The sequence below is a fragment of the Sturnira hondurensis genome, unplaced genomic scaffold (genome assembly GCF_014824575.4).
Source record: "Sturnira hondurensis isolate 20B ecotype Veracruz unplaced genomic scaffold, ASM1482457v3 Scaffold0021778, whole genome shotgun sequence".
In the NCBI taxonomy this organism is placed as follows: domain Eukaryota; kingdom Metazoa; phylum Chordata; class Mammalia; order Chiroptera; family Phyllostomidae; genus Sturnira; species Sturnira hondurensis.
The window spans coordinates 189,864-211,578 of NW_028094409.1; the positions used below are offsets into that span (position 1 = coordinate 189,864).

General features: G+C 41.1%; 1 protein-coding gene across 1 annotated transcript in view; it reads left to right on the top strand.

The window, feature by feature from the left end:
- The first annotated feature begins 557 nt into the window (after positions 1-557).
- Positions 558-21,715, top strand: part of RAB7A (RAB7A, member RAS oncogene family) — a 107,587-nt gene continuing 86,429 nt past the window's right edge. The window contains exon 1 of the mRNA XM_037033739.1: positions 558-769. The gene's annotated coding sequence lies outside the window, so the exon portion shown is untranslated. The remainder of the gene's footprint in view (positions 770-21,715) is intronic.

Consider the following 21,715-nt stretch of genomic DNA (forward strand, 5'->3'; position numbering starts at 1 on the left):
ATGATGCACATCTTTCAAGTGATTAAAGGGAGGACAAATGGAAACTATCCAAAGTGTAATACAGGTTTACATTTGGTGCTCAAGAAATATAGATGCCCTTTCTTAACCTGCTTAAATTTGTGTTATAACCACTGTCTTGTCTCCCACTACTCACATTTCTCCCAGGGAAAGCTTGTTCCTAGAGTAAACTTTGTTGATCTTGAATAGCTCAGGGCACATGACTACTTCGCTGATTATCAGGGCCTTCGAGAGAGCGACACTAATGACACTAATGGACAGTCCAGTTTACCCTGGTCTTCTCTGTGTCCCTCCGCTTCCGCCCACTTCGTTATTATGGGGAAACGCAGGATGGTTTGGAAACTTCAGGTTCTGGGTTCAACATGGCGCCGTCCTTCTCCTTACCGCTGACTCAAAGATGGCCACAACCATAAGAGGCAGACATGTTTACCCCACGTGATCCAAGCCCAGACCTGAGGCTACCCGAACGTGATGCAGGGTTGAGGCGGGGCTCCTCCCTCACACACTTGACGTCAAACTCCTCGTGACAGGTACTTCCGCTCGGGGCGGTGGCGGTGGCGGAAGTGGGCGCGGAGCCGGAGTCTTGGTCATAAAACCGGAGGCGGCGGTCGTGTTGGTGTTGGAATCTTAGAGAGGGCCGAAAACATCTCTGGAATCGGAGCTTGGGTTCTTGTCCCTGTCTTCGCTTGCGTCTCCTTCTTCGGAGTCCTCGTGACACACCCGGCCCGGTGCCCCCAGCGGAGCGGCCGAGGTAAGCAGCGGGCCCAGCCGGGCCGGCTGCCTGGCCCCATCCCCCTCTTCAGCTCCTCGGTCGCCAAGGCCTCGCATTATCCCCTTCTTGGTCAGGCTCTGGGTCTAAAACGGGCCTGGCGGGGAAAGGCCGCGTCGCTCATGGCCCAGTAGCAGGCCCGGTCTGGGAGAGTTCAGAGGTCGCCGGCTGTGACCTCTGGCCTCGTTACAGACCTGGGGCCCGTAGTCACGGATGCATTATTTGTTGCTGGCGTTAAGATCGGAGACCCGGGAAGGTTTCCTGACTTGGGTGGCCGCAGAGCGCTGGGAGCCCTGTGCTAGCTGCGGGACGAGCTAGCTGGTGGCTTTCCTTGGAGCAGCGAGCTGGAGGGTGTCGGAGCCGATCCTCAGCTGCTGTGTCGGGGGACGCTAACCAGGCGTCACCATTCGTGCGGGCATTGGTGAAATCTCCCAGGTCTGAGCCACGTTCCCATCTGTTCAGTTGAACAGACTGACTCTTTTTTAGTGCGTAAAGTTTCCTGACAGCGACTGAATCAGAGTGGTGAGTCAGGTCACATGTACGGGTCTGGCCTCAAACACTGGCATACATGTGACACGCCTCTGGCTCTAGGAGGCAAGGAGCTTTTTGTCGTAAATATGTGCTAAATCCTGAAGGAAGTTTTCCAACTTACTGGGGGAACGATTGTGGTTGGCTCTGGAACTGGATTTGAATATTACACGAATCGGGGGCTTCTTACTGCATAATAGTTCCTAAACTTGGGAAAATTGAAAATAATAATGCACTTAGAGTATGTTGGGCAACTTTGCAAGACCTTCGCACAGGTTTATTTCTCAGAACACCAGGTACGAAGTACTGTTGTACCCATTTGTAGATAGGGAAATCAGAAAACAGAGTTTAAGTCATATGTCTAAGGTCACACAGCGAATAAGTTATGGAGCAGAGATTTAAGCCCAGGCAGTCAGACTCCAAAGCACTATATTCAGTCTGTGGGTTATAATGCTTTCAGATGCCCCTAAAGTGTGTGGTTTATCTTTTGGCACCTGGAATCTGCCTGTCCTTCTCTTTTTGCCAACCTTTTTTCTTAGAGATGTCTTTTGAAAGCCTCCATTGGTAACATTAATTCTACTTTCAAGCCATAAGGTAATCCCATTTTTGATTGGGATTTTTAACACATCTTTTTGTAGTGCAATGCCAATAAATTAAAAGCTCTGGAATCCTAGCGAAGTATTTAATTGAGGTTTGAAAAATTAGGTTACCTAATTTTTGTCAAATTAGGTAGGCCTAGCAATCCTGCCATGTCATCCTTTCCTAAAATCTTAGTACATAATGCCCAATTGTTGGTTCTTCATGTTGAAAATACTGTATGCTCTTTAGTTTCCAAAAGAATAGGCTCTTGTCTCTTGTGACTTAAGCAGCATATTAGCCTTATGTCTGCTCATCCATGGAATAATAACCTTCTGTTAGTGTGTTTCTCTCTTCAGATTTGGGAGAGATTGTTCAGATTTGAGTCTAAGAAGTGGAAAGTAAGTTGTAAGTACTTCTGAAGATACTGTCCAAGCTCAAGCTTAGTACTCACAACCCTGTTGTATTATGAAGGTTTTTTTTTTTAACTTTGCTACCCAGCCTAATGTATTTATGAGAGGGGACTCAAAAGACCCAGAATTTACTTATAAAAATTTATGTATATATTCTTACAAGTTTAAACTTCAGTCACCTTCAGAGTACTCTCCATTTGATGCAATACACCTATCAAGACATTTTTTCTGCTGCTGGAAACAGTTTTTGAATGCATCAATTTTGATGCCTTTAGTGCTTCTGTCCTTTTTTTTGGGGGGGGGTGGTAAATTTTTTTACTTCTTCCACATTGGCAAAACATAGTTGCTTGAAGGGAGGGAGATCTGGTGAATAAGGAGAGTGGGGCACTAGAGTCATGCACTTTTTTGTTTAAAAGCTGCTGACCACTCAGTGTGGTGTGTGTAGGTGTATTTGTAAATCACCTGTATGGAGTGGGCAAACAAGCTGAAAAGAGTCTTAAAAAAAATTCACTGAAGCTGAATGTAGCCTCTCACATCAGTATCAGCTGGTACACTGATACAGATGGGTTCCTAGGACACTCACCCAGCAGGGCAAGCCTGTGTACTACAAGGGGTGTTCCCTACAGAAGATAATTCTGGTTTTTTGGAGGTATCCCCTTGTGAATAGTATGTGTGATAACCTTAAATAATATTTAAGTATAGAGGAGAGTAGTGATAAGCACCTTTTCATTTATTCATCAAGTGTTTCCAGTGTCTACCTTGTATCAGGCGTTGCTGGATATTGACTCAGGGAGACAGGCTTTTTACCTGTCCACGAGAAATTTAAAAATAGTGAGTGACCATGGGCAGGCATTCTGTTGAGGAATTGCTTGGTGATAGAACTTGAGTTTTTTGGAAAGAGGAGTTGTTTCTCATCTCTGCAAGTGAATTCATAATAATCCAGTTTGGTGTTCTGGCTAACTTGAAGGCTTTGTTAATTTTAACAACATTGGTATGGTCTGCTCTTGAAGAGATCATGGAAGAGAATATTAGGGTTTCTAATTGCTTATGTCTTTTGAAGAATAATAGCCTTCAACAATAAACTTGTTTCTCCTTTTGCTCTGGTAGCATTTTCTTGTTGACACAAGAGGTATTTTAGTTTATGTCCTACCATTAAACACTGCAAATGCTAGCCATTGCAGCCCTCTTTGAACAAAGGCACGTTTGGTATGTTGGTTTTTTTTTCTTCAGATGAAGAAGAAAGTTTTAGAGTAGAGCCTGCCTTTCACAGAACCCATGTCATCCTAGATAAAACCTATGTCACCCAACTCCCACAACTGTTCTGGCTCCCTCTTCTTTAAAAGGGGATCTGAATTTGCATTTGTGATAGAACTACATGAGTAAACAAACAGAAGGGTGGAAGGTAGAAGGCACTCAAAAAATAGTTCTTTTCAGTATATTCCCCCAGGTAGTTGTTAGCAGCTACTTGGAACAGTATTTTTATTTTTTATTTTATTTTTGCCACCAAATGTTACAATCAAAGAGCGTTGTTTTATAGTAAAGTGTATTTTTTAATTCAATTCCTGATCTCACAGCCAAGTAAAGCAAAAAGATTTTGGTTATTTGATTAGTTTTTAATAAATCTCCAAAGAGCTCTGCACTAGTAACATTTTTGCCTTTACATTTGACATTAGCATTTTTGTTCACAAGATGCAGCAAACCCAGACCCCAGATCCACATGTATGACAGTCATCTTATGTACTGTTACTCTCTGAGCTTTGATATACTTACCATTCTTTCTGTGATAAGTTGTCTAACGTACCTTGTATGTAATTCAACATGTACCACATATTGGACTAAGTTACAGGCAAGGCCTTCCAGGTAAGTAAGGAGAGGAGTGGTAGTAGAACTAAGGAGTGGTTCTCCTTCGTACTAATGTCATTCTCTGAAGGAGACTGAAGCTCTGGAAATAAACTGCCTCCTTCCATTTTGCAGCTACTGATTTTCTGCTGACTATTATCTCCCATGTAACATTGCCATTGTATTCTCAGGCATTCATCATGTGTGTTATCACTTACCTATTAATGCCATCTATAGATCTCTGTTAGACTAGATAGACAGATGGCTATGCTGTCTGCAGTTTGCTGCAGCAGCATTCTGCCATGTGTCTATATCTTGCAGTTATTTAACATCACATTTTCCATTTTCTGCTTTTTCCTTCACACATATGCATTAAATACAGAAAAAGAGTTTGCATTTCTGTTTTAAAACTTAATGGTGATTGTGGTAAAAGTGATGTGGTAGGTGAAATCAGAACAGGCTTTTTAGCAGTTTTTTCTCACTAGTTTCAATTTTAATACTCCAGGCTGTGATTTCAAAGTCAAATTTAAGAATAGCTACTTGCACAATGTCTCTTTGGGGAAGGAAGAGATCTTGGGAGTTGGTTACAATGGTGACATACAGAACTGATCTTGTTTGTTTATGTGAAGATGCAGTCTTTTTTTTTTTTTAAGATTTTATTTAATTTTTAGGCAGAGGGGGAGGGAGAAAGAGGAGAGAAACATCAATGTGTGGTTGCCTCTCACACACCTTTTTCCTTAGGGTCTGGCCCACAACCCAGGCATGTGCCCTGAATGGGAATCGAACCAGGGACCCTTTGGTTTGCAGGCAGGTGCTCAATCCACTGAGCTACACCAGCCAGGGCAAGATGCAGTACTTAATGCAGAGGACTTCAAGCTTCCCCCAGGGCTCTCTCTTTTGGTTATGTCATCACTGCTGTGGCGATCAGTCTGACAGATTCTTTTGTCCATTTTCTGATCTCTTAGGACTGCTTTATGTCAGTTCAGAGAAAATCTGAGGAAGCATGTTAAGGAAGGCCTTGATACCTGGGCAGTTTTAGGAGTTCTGTAACCTTCCTTGGCTTTCAAACGTGCTTCTGTAACTGCTGCCAGATAAAGTGAAGGAACTTTCATTTTTTTCCTACTCTTTCAAGTAAAGAGCTTGTTTCTTACTGTGGCTTTCCTAGAGTTATCCAGCACAGTTCAGGAATCCTTTACAAATTATATTGTGCTAAATCTGAAACTAATGCAGAATAATATTGAATGTAAACTGTAATAGAAAAATTTTTATTGTGGCCCTGGCTGGTGTAGCTCAGTGGATTGAGCGCGGGCCTGCGAACCACATGATTGCCGTTTGATTCCCAGTCAGGGCACATGCCTGGGTTGCAGGCCAGTTCCCAGCAGGGGACTCACAAGAGGCAACCATACATTAATATTTCTCTCCTTCTCTCCTTCCCTTCCCCACTAAAGATAAATAAATAAAATCTTAAAAAAATTTTTATTGTTTTCCTATTGTCCCAATTTTCCCCCTTTTGCCCTCCTCTGCCCTTCCCACTCCCACAGTCAATTCCCATGCTGTTGTCCGTGTCCATGGATCATTCATACATGTTCTTTGACTAGTCCCTTCCCCTTCTTTCTACCGTTATCCCTCTCTCCCATCCTCTCTGGTCACTGTTCGTCTGTTCTGTTTCCATGTCTGTGATTCTGTTTTGTTCATTAGTTTATTTTGTTCATTAGATTCCTCCTATAGGTGAGATCATACAGTATTTATCTTTCACCAACTGGCTTATTTCACTTAGCACAGTATTCTCCTGTTCCATCCATGGTTTTGAAAAAGGTAGGATTTCCATGTTTCTTTCTGATGGAAGAAGTATTCCATTGTATTAATGTCCACAGTTTTTTGATCCACTCATTTACTGATTGGCATTTTAGGCTGTTTCCATCACTTTGCTATATTGTAAATAGCGCTGCTATAAATATACGGCTGCATAAGTTCTTTTAAATAGGTGGTTTGGGATTCATAGGGTATGTTCCCAGCAGCTGAATCTCTGGGTCAAAAGGCAGTTCCGCTTTTAGTTTTTTGTTTTGTTTTGTTTTGTTTTTTTTAGGAAATTCCATTCTGTTTTCCACAGTGGTTGCACCAGTCTGCATTCCCACCAACAATGCACTAAGGGTTCCCTTTTCTCCACATCCTCTCCAACACTTGTTGTTTGTTGATTTTTTAATGATGGTGGTGCTGACCAGTGTGAGGTGATATCTCATTGTGGTTTTAATTTGCATCTTTCTGTTGGCCAGTGATGTTGAGCATCATTTAATATATCTATGGGCCATCTGTATGTCCTCCTTGGAGAAGTGTCTATTCAGTCCTTTGCCCATTATTTAATTAGGTTGTTTGTCTTCTTCATGTTGAGTCAGATGAGTTCTTTATATATTTTGAAGATCAATCCTTAGTCCGATGTATCATTGACAAATATGTCCTCCCATATGGTTGGTTCCCTTTTCATTTTGATGATGGTTTCTTAAGCTATGCAGAAGCCTTTTAATTTGTTGTAGTCCCACTTATTTAATTTTTCCTTTATTTGCCTTGCCCTAGGAAATATATCAGTGAAAATATTGCTATGTGGGATATCTGAAACTTTATTACCTGTGTTTTCCTCTAGGGTTTTTATGGTGTCATGACTTATGTAAGTGTTTTATCCATTTTGAGTTTATTCTGGTGTGCAGTGTAGGTTGGTGGTGTGTGTCATTTTTTTGCATATACAGTGCAGATCTCCCAACACCATTTATTGCAGAGGCTATTTTTACTCTGTTGTATACTCATGCCCCCTCTGTCAAATAATTAATTGACCATAGAGACTTGGATTTATTTTTGGCTCTCTATTCTATTCCATTGATTTATGTTTCTTTTTTAAAAAAAGATTTTATTTATTTATCTTTTAGAGGGAAAGGGAAGGAGAGAGAAATATCAATGTATGGTTGCCTCTGGTGTGTCCCCTGCCGGGAACTGGCTTGCAACCCAGGCATGTGCCCTGACTGGGAATTGAACCGAGATCCTCTGGTTTGCAGGCCCGCACTCAATCCACTAAGCTACACCAGCCAGGGCGATTTATGTTTCTTTTTAAAGTGTACTTTTTTGATTATGCTATTATAGTTGTCCCAGAGTTTCTCTCCTGTTTATCCCCCCTCCGTTTGGTACCCCCAGTGCCTCCAGTAGTACCCCCTGCCCCTTTAGTTCATGTCCATGGGTTGTACATAAAAGTTCTTTACTTAACCTCCCCCTGTCTATTTTGTACCTACCAATTATGCTTCTTATTCCCTGTACCTTTTCTCCATCCTCCCCCGTCCCCTCCTCAGTAGTAACCCTCCATATGATCTCCATTTCTATGATTCTCTACCTGTTCTAGTTGTTTGCTTAGTGTTTTTTTGTTTTTGTTTTTCTTAGGTTCAGTTTTTGATAGTTGTGAGTTTGCTGCCATTTTACCTTCATAGTTTTGATCTTTTCCATAGAAAAGTCCCTTTAACAGTTCATATAATAAACGCTTTGTGATGATAAACTCCTTTAACTTTATCTTGTTTGAGAAGCACTTTATCTGTCCTTCAATTCTAAATGATAGCTTTTCTGGATAGAGTAATCTAAATTGTAGATCCTGACTTTTCATCAGTTTGAATACTTCTTGCCATTCCCTTCTTGCCTGCAAGGTTTCTTTTGAGAAATCAGTTGACAGCCTTATGAGAACTCCTTTGTAGGTTAAGTCTCTGCTTTTCTCATGCTGCTTTTAAGATTAGTTCTTTATCTTTAACCTTTGGCATTTTAAATGTGATGTACATTGGTGTGGTCCTCCTTGGACCCAACTTTTTTTGGGATTCTCTAAGGTTCCTAGGCTTGCATGTTTATTTCCTTTGCCTGATTGGGGGTGTTTTCTGTCATTATTTTTTCCAATAAGTTTTCATTCTCTCTCTTTTTTTAGCCATTAAATTTATTTATTTTTATAGAGAGGGGAAGGGAAGAAGAAAGAGTGGAAGAGAAACATCAATGTGTGGTTGCATCTCACATGCCCCCTACTGAGGACCTGGCCCGCAACACAGACATGTGCCCCCACTGGAAATCAAGCCAGTGATCCTTTGGTTCACAGGTTGGCACTCAGTCCACTGAGTCACACCAGCCAGGGCAGTTTTTAGTTTCTTGCTCTTCCTCTTCTCCTCCTGGCACCCCTGTGATTCAGATTTTGAAATGTTTAAAGATGCCCCAGAGATTCCTAAGCCACTCTTCATATTTTTGAATTCTTGTTTCTTTCTGTTTGTATAAAAATGTTGTGTCTCCCTTCTATTGCAAATCGTTGATTTTAGTCCCTGCTTTCTTTTTTTCACTGTTGGTTCACTGTATATTTTTGTTTTAAGTATTTTGTATTGGTTATACTATTACAGTTTTTTCAATCCCCCCTTTCCCCCCCTCTGCCTTGCCCCCAAACCTGCAGCATCCTCCCCCACTTAGTTCATGTCCATGGGTTGTTCATATAATTTCTTTGAATCCTATTTCCTATACCATTTTATGCCTACTAATTATGCTTCTTCCCTATACCTTTTACCCCCATTCCTGCATTCCCCCTCCCCACTGAAGTCCCTCCATGTGATGTCTATTTCTCTGATTCTATTCCTGTTCTTGTTTGCTTAGTTTTTGTTTTTGTTTGTTTTTTCTTTTAGGTTCATTCGTTGATAGTTGTGAGTTTGTTGTCATTTTAGTGTTCATATTTTTTATCATTTTTTCTTAGATAAGTCTCTTTAACATTTCATATAATAACTTGACTTTATCAGGGAAGCACTTTATCTGCCCTTCCATTCTAAATGAAAGCTCTGCTGGATAGAGTAATCTTGGATGTAGGTTCTTGCCTTTCATGACTTCGTATACTTCTCTTCAGCCCCTTCTTGCCTGCAAGGTTTCTTTTGAGAAGTCAGCTGATAGCCTTATGGGCTCTCCTTTGTAGGTAACTCTCCCCTTCCTCTTACTTCTTTTAGGATTCTCTCTTTATCTTTACTCTTGGGTAACTTAATGATGATGGACCTCGGTGTGTTCCTCTTTGTGTCCAATTTCTTAAAGATTCTCTGGGCTTCCTTGACTTCCTAGAAGTCTATTTCCTTTGTCAGATTGGGGAATTTTTCTTTCATTACTTGTTCAAATAAGTTCTCAATTTCTTTCTGTTGTTCTCCTTCTAGTACCCCTATAATTCGGATATTGGAATATTTCAGATTGTCCCAGAGATTCCTCATCTTCCCTTCCATTTTTTTGAATTCTTGTTTCTTCATACTGTTCTGGTTGGATGTTTATTTCTTCCTTTTGATCCAAATCATTGTTTTGAGTCCTGGTTTCCTTCTTGTCACTGTTGGTTTCCTGAATATTTTGCTTCATTTCATTTTGAATATCTTTCATTTGTTTTTTTTATTTATCGACCAAGCTCAATCAGCTCTGTGAGCATTTTGATTACCAGGGCTTGAAATTCTCCAATAGATAGGTTGGCTGTCTCTTCATCACTTAACTCTCTTTCTGAAGCTTTGCTCTGTTCTTTCATTTGGACCATATTTCTTTGTCTTGGCACACCTGATAAGTAGTAAGGGGACAGGCCCTATGTATTCGCCAGGGCAGGGCAACCCTCTTTGCTGTGTTGTGACACTGCCTGTGGGGGAGGGGCTAGAGAGGGAACAATGCAGCTCGTCTGCTTGTCTCTGGTGCACTTTACACCGTACTCTCGTGTGAGACTGGGAGTCTCACTGCGGCCACTGCGGTCATCCGCAGTCAACTCTAAGTCTCAGTTTCCCCTTTAAGTCAGCCCTGCCAACATAGCCTGCTGCCTCACTGCAGCCAGCCCCGCCTGTCCAATCCGATGCCTCACCTCAGTTTTTTTTGAGCTGGTCCACTGCCTTACTGGTTTGTTTGGTCTGGTTGACTGTTTCTTTAATTCCATGGTTGTTGGAGTTCCATGTAGTTTGATTTTCAGGCACATCTGCTTGTTTATTGATTTTTAGATTGGTTGGTTTCTTCCTTTTAGTTGTGTGAGGAAGTGAAGGGTTTCTCCTACCATCTTGGCCAGAACTCCTCTGTATATTTTTCTTTCTTTCACTTTTTAATTTTGTGGCCATAGTCAATAATTTCTCTGAGTATCCTGATCCACCAGTGTTTTGAACCCTGTACCAGATAAGTTGGCTTTGTGTAGCTTAGGGTTTTTTTTTGGAGTTTTGATATGTTCTTTCATTTGGGCCATATTTCTTTGCCTTTTCAATTTGTAGGCACATCTGTTAATGTTGTAAGGGGCAGGGCTTTAGGTATTTGCCAAGGTGGGTAGACCACCGCGCTGAGTTGTGGTGCTGTATGTGGATGTGAGGGATCAGAGAGGAAATGATGCTGCTTTCTTGGCTCTCTTCCTGCTTTCAGTTGCTTTTCTCACTTCCCCCATGTGACTGGCACCTTTCCAGCTGCTGCCTTGCTGCTGATTCCCCAACTTCATGGGCTTGTGTATGTTCTAGGGTTCTGTAGGCCCCTCAAATGGATTCTTCTGAGAGACTGCCCATTTCTTCATTGCAACCCCCACAGGTGTTTACAGTCAGAGGTTAGGAGGCTTTATTTTCTTGGTATTGGAACCCTGTGTTGTGCATTCTCTCCTGGGATGGGATTTCTCAGTCCTCAGTGTTACTCCCAGTTTTTATGTGCACTGTAATGTGGGACTATCTGGTCTGCCAGCTACCACGTTGCCACGTGTCCTCTCTGTACCGACTGCCCATCTCCACCCTTCCTACCAATTTGGATGAATGTTTATTCTTTAACTCCTTGGTTGTTGGACTTCCATAGTTCCATTTTCTAGCAGTTCTGGTTGTTTTTTATTTTTAGATTATCCTTCTTTAGGAGGCAAAGTGTATCTACCTACACCTCCACCTCCATCTTTGTTGTAATCCTATTACATTGCAAGTAAATTACATTGCAAGTAAATAGTGTTATCATTGGTTTTGAGTCTTTTTGTGCGATGTCAAAGGTTTTGTTTCCATTTGACAAACCTCCCACAACTATTCTGGCTCCCTCTTCTTTAAAAGGGGCAGACCTTTTACTTTGAGTTATTTGAGAGTACATAGCAAGGCTACTCTATATTAACATTTAAAATAACCCAATGGTAACAACATACACACTTTATGAAAAGTAGTGCCTATTATATGAGGTCTGTCCTGAAGGTATCCACCATGTAATATGAAAAATAGAGACATTTATTTATTTTTAAAATAGAATGTCAGCTTTTTTTTAAAAAGATTTTACTTATTTATATTTAGAGAGAGGGAGGGAGGGAGAGAGAGAGAAACATTGATGTGTGGTTGCATCTCATGTGGCCCCCACTGGGGACCTAGCCCGCAACCCAGGCATATGTCCTGACTGGGAATCAAACCCACGACCCTTTGGTTTGCAGCCCATGCTCAATCCACTAAGCTACGCCAGCCAGAGTGAGACATTTATTGAAGAAGATACAATATACAAGAAATATTGTACATAGGACAATGATGCCTCAGTCCCCTTCAAAGTAGGCACCTTGGAACTTCACACAGTTTTCCCAATTGTCATCAACTGCCCCATTGTACTTTCCTGAATCTCATCAGCAGTCTGAAAAATCTTCTCTTTTAGAGATTATTTTAATTTTGGGAAAAGCCAGAAGTTGCAAGGTGCCAAATATGGTCTGTAAGGGAGGCTGAGTCACCTGGGTGATTTGATGTTTTGCCAAAAAGCTCTGCTCAAGACATGATACGTGGGCAGTGCCTTGTTGTGATGAAGCTGCCAATTTCCAGTTGCCCATAGCTGGGGCCTTCTGAATCATGCGTATATTTGCCTTGGAGGAATGTTCAAGCTTAACACAAAGTTTGATGGAGATTTGTTGCTCTACTTGCTCAGTCATTTTGAATGCAATGCACATGCTTTCTCAGTGGGCCTCCCACCCCCACTGACTAGTACAGTGAGGTCATCGTTGTTTATGCATGCACATATCCAATCCACTCTCCTTGGCTGCCAGGTTACATCAGTGTTACGTAAACCATTCTTGTTATACTAATAGTGGACTTTTTCCAGACAGACCTCATATATGGTATTTAATAAATTTACCAACAATTCTGGTGCACTTACAGATATGGGCATCCCATAATTCTCAGTCATCTGGGCAGCCCACAGGCTAAGAGCTACTCTTAAATACTTTGACCATTTAGTTGATGGTTGTTATAAAGCATTAATGTTTTATAGAAGTCTTTCTACACAATATTTGTCTTTAAATGTTTTTTAGTATTTGAGTAATGCTTAAATCTGCATTAGGATTTCATTTAATACTCACGGCAATTGTATAGGTTTAGAGGATAGCCATTTCTGTATTTCTGCCTTATATAGCTGAGGCTGGGTACTCAGGTAGCGCAGCTACTAGAATGCTAATCTAAGTCCGTGTAGCTTGTGTTCTTCCTGAAGCACCATCCTGCCTTTATTATTATACATTATTGGAATAAAGATCTCAGTATTTGCTTATAAAAATGTATCTTTCTGCACTGGCTGGTATGGCACAGTGGATTGAATGCAGGCCTGCAAACCAAAGGGTTGCTGATTTGATTCCCAGTCTGGGCCCACGCCTGGGTTGTGGGCCAGGTCCCCAGTTGGGGGCACTCGAGAGACAACCACACATTGCTGTTTGTCTTACTCTCTTTCTCCCTCCTTTCCCCTCTCTAAAAATCAGTAAATGAAATCTTAAAAAATAACTAAAAATTTCAAAAATGTATCTTTCTCCCATTCCTTTATTTAAATGACATTTCTATTTTGCTGTTTATTAAAAGTCTGTTGGTTCTTGTGGGGACAGGTAGATAGTAAATATAGAAATTTAAAAAAAGAAAAATTAGATTTACTACCTAGGTCAAGATCAAGATATTAACTGGTTATTTTCTTCCTATGAATGTATTTTAATACCTTTAATGAAATTTAATAAAAGATTTGGTGTGAAAATTTAACTGGGGAGGGGACTGGACACTCTTGAATACTTTGATCTAAACTGGAGATTATCTCCCGGAGATCATGTGACTAGCTGTGTCTTTCAAATGTTTAATGGCAGTAGGTGAAGAACCTGATGCATCTAGTTCCAAAGTAAGGTTTATTTGCCATAGTGACACTGGAGAAGCAGAATGTTACCTTTATATTTAAGTAGATTGTCATTTCTATATTTTAATAAGCTTTGAATTTGAAGTAGAACACACATACATGGAAATACACAAATAAGTGAACATGAAACATTTCCATAAACTCAGAAGCCCCCTTGTGCCTCCTTCAAGTCATTATTATCCCCTTCTCCCAGGGTAATGAGTCTGCTGATTTTTAACTCTATTAATTTTGTCTGATTGGGACTTTGTATAAAGGGAATCATACACTAAGTACTCTTCTGCATCTGTTTCCTGTGACTCACTGTTTGTGAGATTTTTGTGTTGAGTGTAGTTGCTTAGTAGTATTCCATTAGGTAATATACCATAATGTATTTATTAACTTTTATTGATGAGCATTTGGGTAGTGTGTAATTTATTGCTGTTGCAGGTACACATTTCCTTAGGTTAATACAGAGGTGTGGAAGGCTGAGTTTTAGGCATTGTATCTGTAGCTAGGGCTACAGGAACATATACCGCAGAATGGGTGGCTTAAACAATGAACATTTATCTTTTAGTAATTCTGGACGGTGGAAGTCTAAAATCAAGGTGTCAGTAGGGTTGGTTTCTTTAGAAGCCCCTCTTGCTGGCTTGCAGATGGCGATTTTCTACCGGTGTTTTCATGTGGTCTTTCCTCTGTACATGTCTCTGTTCTAATTTCTTTTCTTTTTTTTTTTAGGGTTTATTTACTTTATTTTTATTTTTTAATATATTTTATTGATTATACCATTATAGTTGTCCCATTTCTTCCCCTTCATTCCCCACCACCCTGTACACTCCTTTCCCTACATTTCCCCCCTTTAGTTCATGTCCTTGTGTCATAAGTTCTTTTGCTTCTACATTTCCCACACTACTCTTGCCCTCCCTCTATTTTCTCCCCATCGTCTGTGCTACTTATTCTCTGTACCTTCTCCCCCCTTCTCCTCCTCCCACTCCCCTGTTACTAGCCCTCCATATAATCTCCATTTCTATGGTTCTGCTCCTGATCTAGCTGTCTGCTCAGTTTACTTTTGTTTTAGGTGTGGTTTTTAAGACCTGAGTTTGCTGTCCTTTCAGTGTTCATATTTTTATCTTCTTTTTTCTTGGACATTTCATATAGTAAGGGCTTGATGATGATAAACTCCTTCAACTTGACCTTATCTAAGAAGCACTTTATCTGCCCTTCCATTCCGAATGAAAGCTTTGCTGGATGGAGCAATCTTGGGTGTAGGTCCTTGCAGTTCATGACTTGGAATACTTCTTTCCAGCCCCTTCTTGCCTGTAAGGTCTCTTTTGAGAAATCTGCTGACAGTTTGATGGGAACTCCTTTGTAGGTGACTGTCCCATTATCTCTTGCTGCTTCTAGGATTCTCTCCTTCATTTTTATCTTGCCTAATGTAATTATAATGTGCCTTGGTGTGTTCCTTCTTGGGTCCAACTTCTTTGGAACTCTTTGAGCTTCATAGATTTCCATTTCCTTTGCCAGCTTGGGGAATTTCTCCTTTATTATTTGTTCAGAAAGCTTTTCCACCCATTGCTCTTCCTCTTCCCCTTCTGGTACCCCTATAATTCAGACATTGGAACATTTAAAGATGTCCTGGAGGTTCCTAAGCCTCTCCTCATTGTTTTGAATTCTTGTTTCTTCATTTTTCTCTGTTTGGTTGTTTCTTTCTTCCTTCTGGTCCACTCCACTGTTTTGAGTCCCAGTTTTATTTTCATCACTACTGGATTCCTGTGCATTTTCCTTCATTTCACTTAGTGTAGTGTTCATTTTTTCATCTAATTTGCAACCAAAATCAACCAGTTCTGTGAGCATCCAGATCACCAGTATTTTGAACTGTGCATCTGATAGGTTGGCTATCTCTTGGTCACTTAAAAGTATTGGCTCTGGGGCTTTGAGCTGTTCTTCTGCTTGAGCCATAATGTTTTGGTCTAGTCATACCTGTTACATATGAGGGATGGAGCTTAGGTGTTCACCAGGGTGGGGTGACCCAGTTGCTGAGTTGTGACACTGTATATGGGGGTGGGGTCAGAGAGGGAGCAATGGTGTTTGTTCTACATTCTCTTGGATATCAGTCCCCTCTGCCGCTTTCCACAAACAAATGGGGCCCTTCTGGTGCAGATTCCCTGGGTGGGTGGGCTTGTGTACGTTCTAGGACCCTGTGGGTCTCCCCAACGAACTCTCCTGTGAGGCTGGGAATCTCTCCCCGCACCTCAACCCCCGCAAGTTTTTTTCAATCAGTGCTTTTAGACTTTATTTCCCATTGCTGGAGCCCCGGGTTGCTCGGTTTGTCTCACTGCCCATTTTTTGCTTGGTTTATCTGCGCTCAAATGTGTGTCCACGGTCAGCCAACTGCCTTGCACACCTTACTGGGTTTGCTGGTTTCCTCCCCATGCCCTGGTCGCCAACCACAGCCTTTTCTTGCTGGGACCCCTCTCTGCTGGCCACTGACTCCTCCCCTCTTACCGGTCTGGATGAATGGTTCATTGTTGTTGGACTTCGGTACAGTTCAATTTTCTGTCTGTTCTGGTTGTGGTTTTTGTTTCTAAGTCTTTGTTGTCCTTAAATTTGGTTGTGCGAAGAGGTACAGTGTTTCCACCTACGCCTCCATCTTGGCTGGAAGTCCTAATTTCTTTTTCTTACAAGGACATTAATCATTTTGTTTAGGGCCCCCCTCATGACTTCATTTAATCTTGATCTTTCTTAAAGTTTCTGTCTCCAACTAATACAGTTACATTCTGACGCATTGGGGGTTAGGACTAAAACATATAGAATTTGGGGAACACAGTTCAGCTCATAACAGTATCTGTTATACTTTGATAGTTATTGCCAATTTTCTAAAGTTGTACCACTTTATACTTCCACCAGCAGTATATGAGAGTTCCACATACTCTACATCCTTGCTAGCAATGTTATGTTCTGTTTCTTTTGTTTTTGCCCCTCTGGTAGGAGCCTGTTTTTTTATGGCTCCATTTGGTACCATTGTAGACAGTCTTTGAGGATGTGGGGAGGTTGTCATTGGAACAAAATTTGTCATAGTTTGAGAATAAATCCTTCCAAAAAGCAGAATTGCTTTCCCTGACTGCTGTGGCTCAGGGAATTGGGTGTCCTGTAAACCAAAAAGATTCCTGGTTCAATTCCCAGTCAGGACACATGCTTGGGTTGCGGATTCAGTCTCTGATCAGGGCATGTATGAAAAGCAACTTATCTGTGTTTCTCTCCCTGTCTTTCTCTCTCCCTCTCTCTAAAAAAAAAAAAAAGAAAGAAAATAAAAAGGAGAATGGCTTCAGTCTAGTGAGCTGTCAGCCCTTCATAGTTGTTCTTGTGGATTAGTTTTTGCCTTGGTAAGCTGGATCTTTTTCTAGTGGTATAACTGGCACCGGAATATCATCCATGGGGTGTAAACCTAGCCATAGTAGACAGTGCTTTCATTTGAATTCTTGTAGTCTGACACTTGAGTATGTATTCCCTAACATACATGATAGAAGTAATTCTCTTTTGAGTGTTCTCACTGTTAATTTAGATATTAGTTTGTGTTTTTTGGTTAGATTATTATTACATGACTTTGTCTCTCCCCTATTTTAAATTCCTTGGGGGCAAGTATAAATCATTATTCTAGGATGGATCTTGAAATTCAACTTAAAAGACATTCCAGTTCTAACTTTGCACAATAAGTTACTATTTGTAGCATATCAGTTATGGTTCTGAGTCACTGGTTAGTATGTATAGCTTTCCTGAATGATAAACTATGTGTTCTGTGTTCATTTGACAGATTTTTATTGTGTGCTATAGGAAAACACTGCTGGCAACTATGGGGAGCATAAGATGAAAAGCACTGGAGGTTTAGGAATACTCATGCAAACGAAATAGATGAGAGTCATAAATATAGCTTAAAGAAAATGCTAGAGGTAATCTAATTAGAGGTGGCTGGATTAAATGGGTGCTGAGTGGGTTTTTGGATAAATTGATTTGAAAGGGAGACTTGGGAAAATCATTATAGTTGGAGTGAAGGTATAAGCAAATGAAGGAGGTAGGGAAATAAATGGTAAGGCAGATAAAGGACTTCAGTATTTCCAATTTGGGAGTTACAGTATGTATGGGGACCAAACTGGAGGAGGGAGGAAGAGATTGGCACTTGAATGCCATGTTAAATGGTTCATATTGAAAATATCAGCCAAAATGATGTTTCACTGGATAATGCCCGGATAGGATAGGTTTTGGTATCCCAATATGGGCAAGTAATGGCTTTGATGTTTCTTATAATTTACCTAAAAAACACACACACATTTAGAGAATGGGTGAGGCTAGGCCCGCAGTACAAAGGTTACACTTTAAACCTTCAAAGATGTGCTTCCTCTGCAGTGCCTTTAGCACATGTTAAAAGTGTAGGAGCTGGTTTGGGCGATGGGATGGAGAAGAGAGCAGTTAGTTGAATTTTTCTTTTGCCACCCAGCCCATTGTGGGCCCCTCTTAGTAATTTATGGGCTAATGTGTGTTTTAGTAGCTAATGCCTAAGATGGTCTAGGGTTGATGTCAAAAGCTTTAACCTGTTGAAAATAGTTCTGTGTAACTGTTTTTCTAGGTATCTGCTTTCCAGTCTGTGGTACCAAAAGGAAGGGGCGGAAAGGCAACATCATCCTGACCTCTTACTAAAAGACTCTTACTCTTGGTTTGGTACCTGTGTTTAGAAATCTTGAATACAGTGAGAGCATCATCCTCAATCTGCTGGTCTAGGCTATGAGGTCCTCGGGACAAAAATTGCTTTCCAAGGAACTTGTTTCTTTATGAAAGTTGCCTTAGTTTTTTTTCCCTCTCCACATGAATGTGATATCTGAAACAAAGTATATATGTAAACAGTCTCTTTACATTTTACAGAGCTCAACTGTTAGCTTATTTAAGTTTCGATTCAGAGTTCAAACTAAACAGAATTTGAGTTTTCACCATCTTTTTTTCAGATGAGAGAATGGCCTGAAAGGACATGCTTGCTACTGTGGAGTCCTGGAGTAGTGGGAGTTGGAATAACACTCAGTATTCTCAGTTAGCAGGTTTCTTTAAACCAAACAGTGGTGAGAAGAATAAGAAGAATAGTATCCTCCACATACAATGTATTGTTCAGTTTTTTTTTCAAAGAAGGATGCTTTGATTATTCTGTTTCTTTTGAAATGTAAATTTCCAAGCATTATCATACTGAATAGGCTAGGTTATTCTGTGGTAACATCTTAAAATGGCAGGAAACAACATAGGTTTATTTTTTGCTTCTGTGGCATGTTTAGTGTGGGTGTCTAGGGGCTGTACATTCTTACTCCAGATGAAGGAGCAGGCACAATATGGAATATTGCTGGTGTTCTTGACAAAGTGAAAAAAAAACTATTGGAAGGTCTTGCTCCTTCAGTTAAATGTCCCAGCCCAAAAATAACATGTCACTTCTGCTTACAAGTCACTAGACAGAATGAGTCACATTGCACAAGAGACCAAGGAGTGTGATTCTACCATGGACTTAGAAAGCAGAGTTGGAAATATTTGATGAAATGGTACTAGTCAGCTAGCAATCTATTGGCAATTTATTTTTATTTTTTATCTATTGATTTTAGACAGCAGGGAGAAAGAAATACTGACTCTTATTGCTCCACTTAGTCCCATTCATTGGTTGATTCTTGTATGTTTCCAGACTGGGGATTGAACCCACAACCATGGTGCATTGGGACAATGCTTTAAAAAACTGTGCTACGCAGCCAGGGCTTGGCTGGTAATTTAAATGCTAAGAAAGCTGCCAGGCTATTCATCATCACTCATAAATTACCATTCTATCCTAAGAAATTGATTTCTTTTAAATGATGTCCGATAACCTCAGTTCATGCAACTTGAAATATCCTTTGCATGAAGTAAGTGTGAATGAAATGATTGAGTCTGAGCCCTCTGCTTTCCACAATTTCAGTGTTGGAATCATATAAGGCTTACTGTCTTTTGTCCTGGCCAGGTGGCTCAGTTGGAGCATTGTTCCATATACCAGAAGGTTGCAGGTTCGATCCCTAGTCAGGGTACATGCCTGGGTTGTGGGTTTGATCCCCATTTGGGGCATGTATGGAAGGTGGCCAGTTGATGTTTTTCTGTTACATTGATGTTTTTCTTTCTCACTTCTTTTTTCTGTAAAATCAGTGAACATAGGAGAGGGTTAAAAAAAAAAAGCTTAATGTGTTTTTACTGGTTCCTCAGCCCCTCTCCTCTTCTATCCTTTTTGTAAAGTACTATCATAGTGTTAAAGTACTTCTTAGTCCTATTCCTTCCCTGTGTTAAAAACCAAAAACCAACTGCATAGACTTTAAAGATCTTTTTGGCTGTATTCAAAGTTTCAAGATTTAGGCAGTGGCCCATCTAACAGACAGAAAGAAGCTACAAAGAGCCATACAGAATTACTTTCAAAAGGAGGAAGGGGTGGGGAAAGGAAGTAAACTACTGAAGAGTGGATTTTTTGTTGTGAGGACATTTAGGTGATGGCAGGGGCCTGTCAAGCAGATTACCTCACTAGTGCTGAACAGTAGTTCCATATTGACTAGTTTAAGATTCCATTACTGGGGGAAGTAATTTAGTCAAATATTTCTCAGTTTGGTGACATGAGGCTTAGTATAAGTGACTCCATTTTGGGCTTGTTGTCTCTTTTTTTAAACACCTGTTCACAGAACTTGATGTTTTTTCATACCCTTTGGGTTGTGGCCTCCACAAGTTGTCTAACTTGTCTTCCTGGTTTTGCCCTTTTGATGCACATCCTGTATTACCCTGAATTGCTTTACTTACCTTTTCCATACTACACTTTATTCCTCGCTCCCTTTATCTTCATTTCTTAACTAACTCATATATCACCAGCTCCATTTTATAGCTTTTCTTGGCCACTTAAACTCATTCTGTTCTCATCTTTCACTGAATACCTGTGAGTGCATTTTATATATGTGTCTTACCTACCCTGGGAGAGGGTCTTCAGGGTAGATCCTAGACTGATTTATCTGTTTTTCCCCAAAGTTTCCAAGAACTAAGAAATACTCCCAGGTGGCTTTTGATAGGTGCATGTACACATGCATCTGTTGTTCCCTGGCTGAAAAACAAATACCTATAGTAAATTCTTCACATTATTATTTGAAATCAGTGGATTGCTGGTCAAGACAGAGGAGCAAGTAAATGCTGTTCTCGCCTCTTTTCATGACTGCATCAAAATTGCAACTGAGTTAAGAAAAATTACCCTAGAGTAGCACCTGAAGACTAGGTTAACAACAGAACTCATATAACTAAGGATACAAAAAAGCTACCTCAAGACAGGTAGAAGAGGCGGAGACACAGAAGGGGCTTCTACACCCATGAGTGGCAGTTATACTTGGCAGCAGAGATCTCCACTGAGGAACAAGGGATTCCAGCCCCACACCAGGCTCTCTAGCCTGGCGAGAGGAGTCCCTAGAACATCTAGTTGTTAAAATCTGTGGGGATTACATTGGAGATGGAAGGCTATACACTGAAATGTCCTCTTAAAAGGCCTGCACACAGACTCACAAACAATGGTTCAAAGCTCCAGCAAAGGGACTGCAGTTTGTAAAGTGCCAGGGACACATGGTAAAGTGAATTTTCTAGCTTCAGATCAAGGGCTGGAGGGGAATACCTCTCCTGGACTGAACTCCCGACAGGCACCCTTGTTCCTTTGTTGAGTTCTCCCACCAGCCAGCCTGCATACCTAGGTGGGTATCAAATCTCAGTCTCCACCAACCTGCATTAACACCTGGTTCTGCTTGCCCCACCCTGATGATTCACTGAGACCTCACCCAATTCACCAGTGGCTCCAACATATTTCAGTAGTGGTTCCCTACATGTGCCTGACCTTGTACCCTGCTGTGGACTTGCCTAAAATCTCAAGTGTCCACAAACCCCAAATAAGCAGCAACTGGCCTCCATATTTTTATTGTGTGCATATGCCTTGTACCTCTTACTGAGTGCCCCCAAGCCTGGCACTAGTGGCAGCTGATGATGCCAGCAGCTGTGAATGGCAGATCACTTTGTAGCTGGGTCAGGAACAGGCAACAGCTGATTTGTTGGGGTCTGCAATGGAACCCCTCTCCAGAAGTGCCAGAACCAACACACCCAGGGGCTAGCTTCAGACCACAGCAGAACACTACCCAATTAGCTCCAAAAATGACACACCCAAAGGGTGGACTCAACAGGCATCAGAGCCCTACTAAAATGAGTCTCACTCAGTGGGGTCAGCCCCAACCAAACAGCTCATCAGCTATAGTCTCAGCCACTTCTCACAGCCTGTCAGCCTGAGGCTCAGTTGCACCCACTGTCATGCAAACAACAATCAAGGTTATAATAGGAGAGCTCACACAGCCCATACTAGGGATACCCTTGGAGCAGCTGGCTCAGTTGACCAGGGAAACTGGGGCACTGG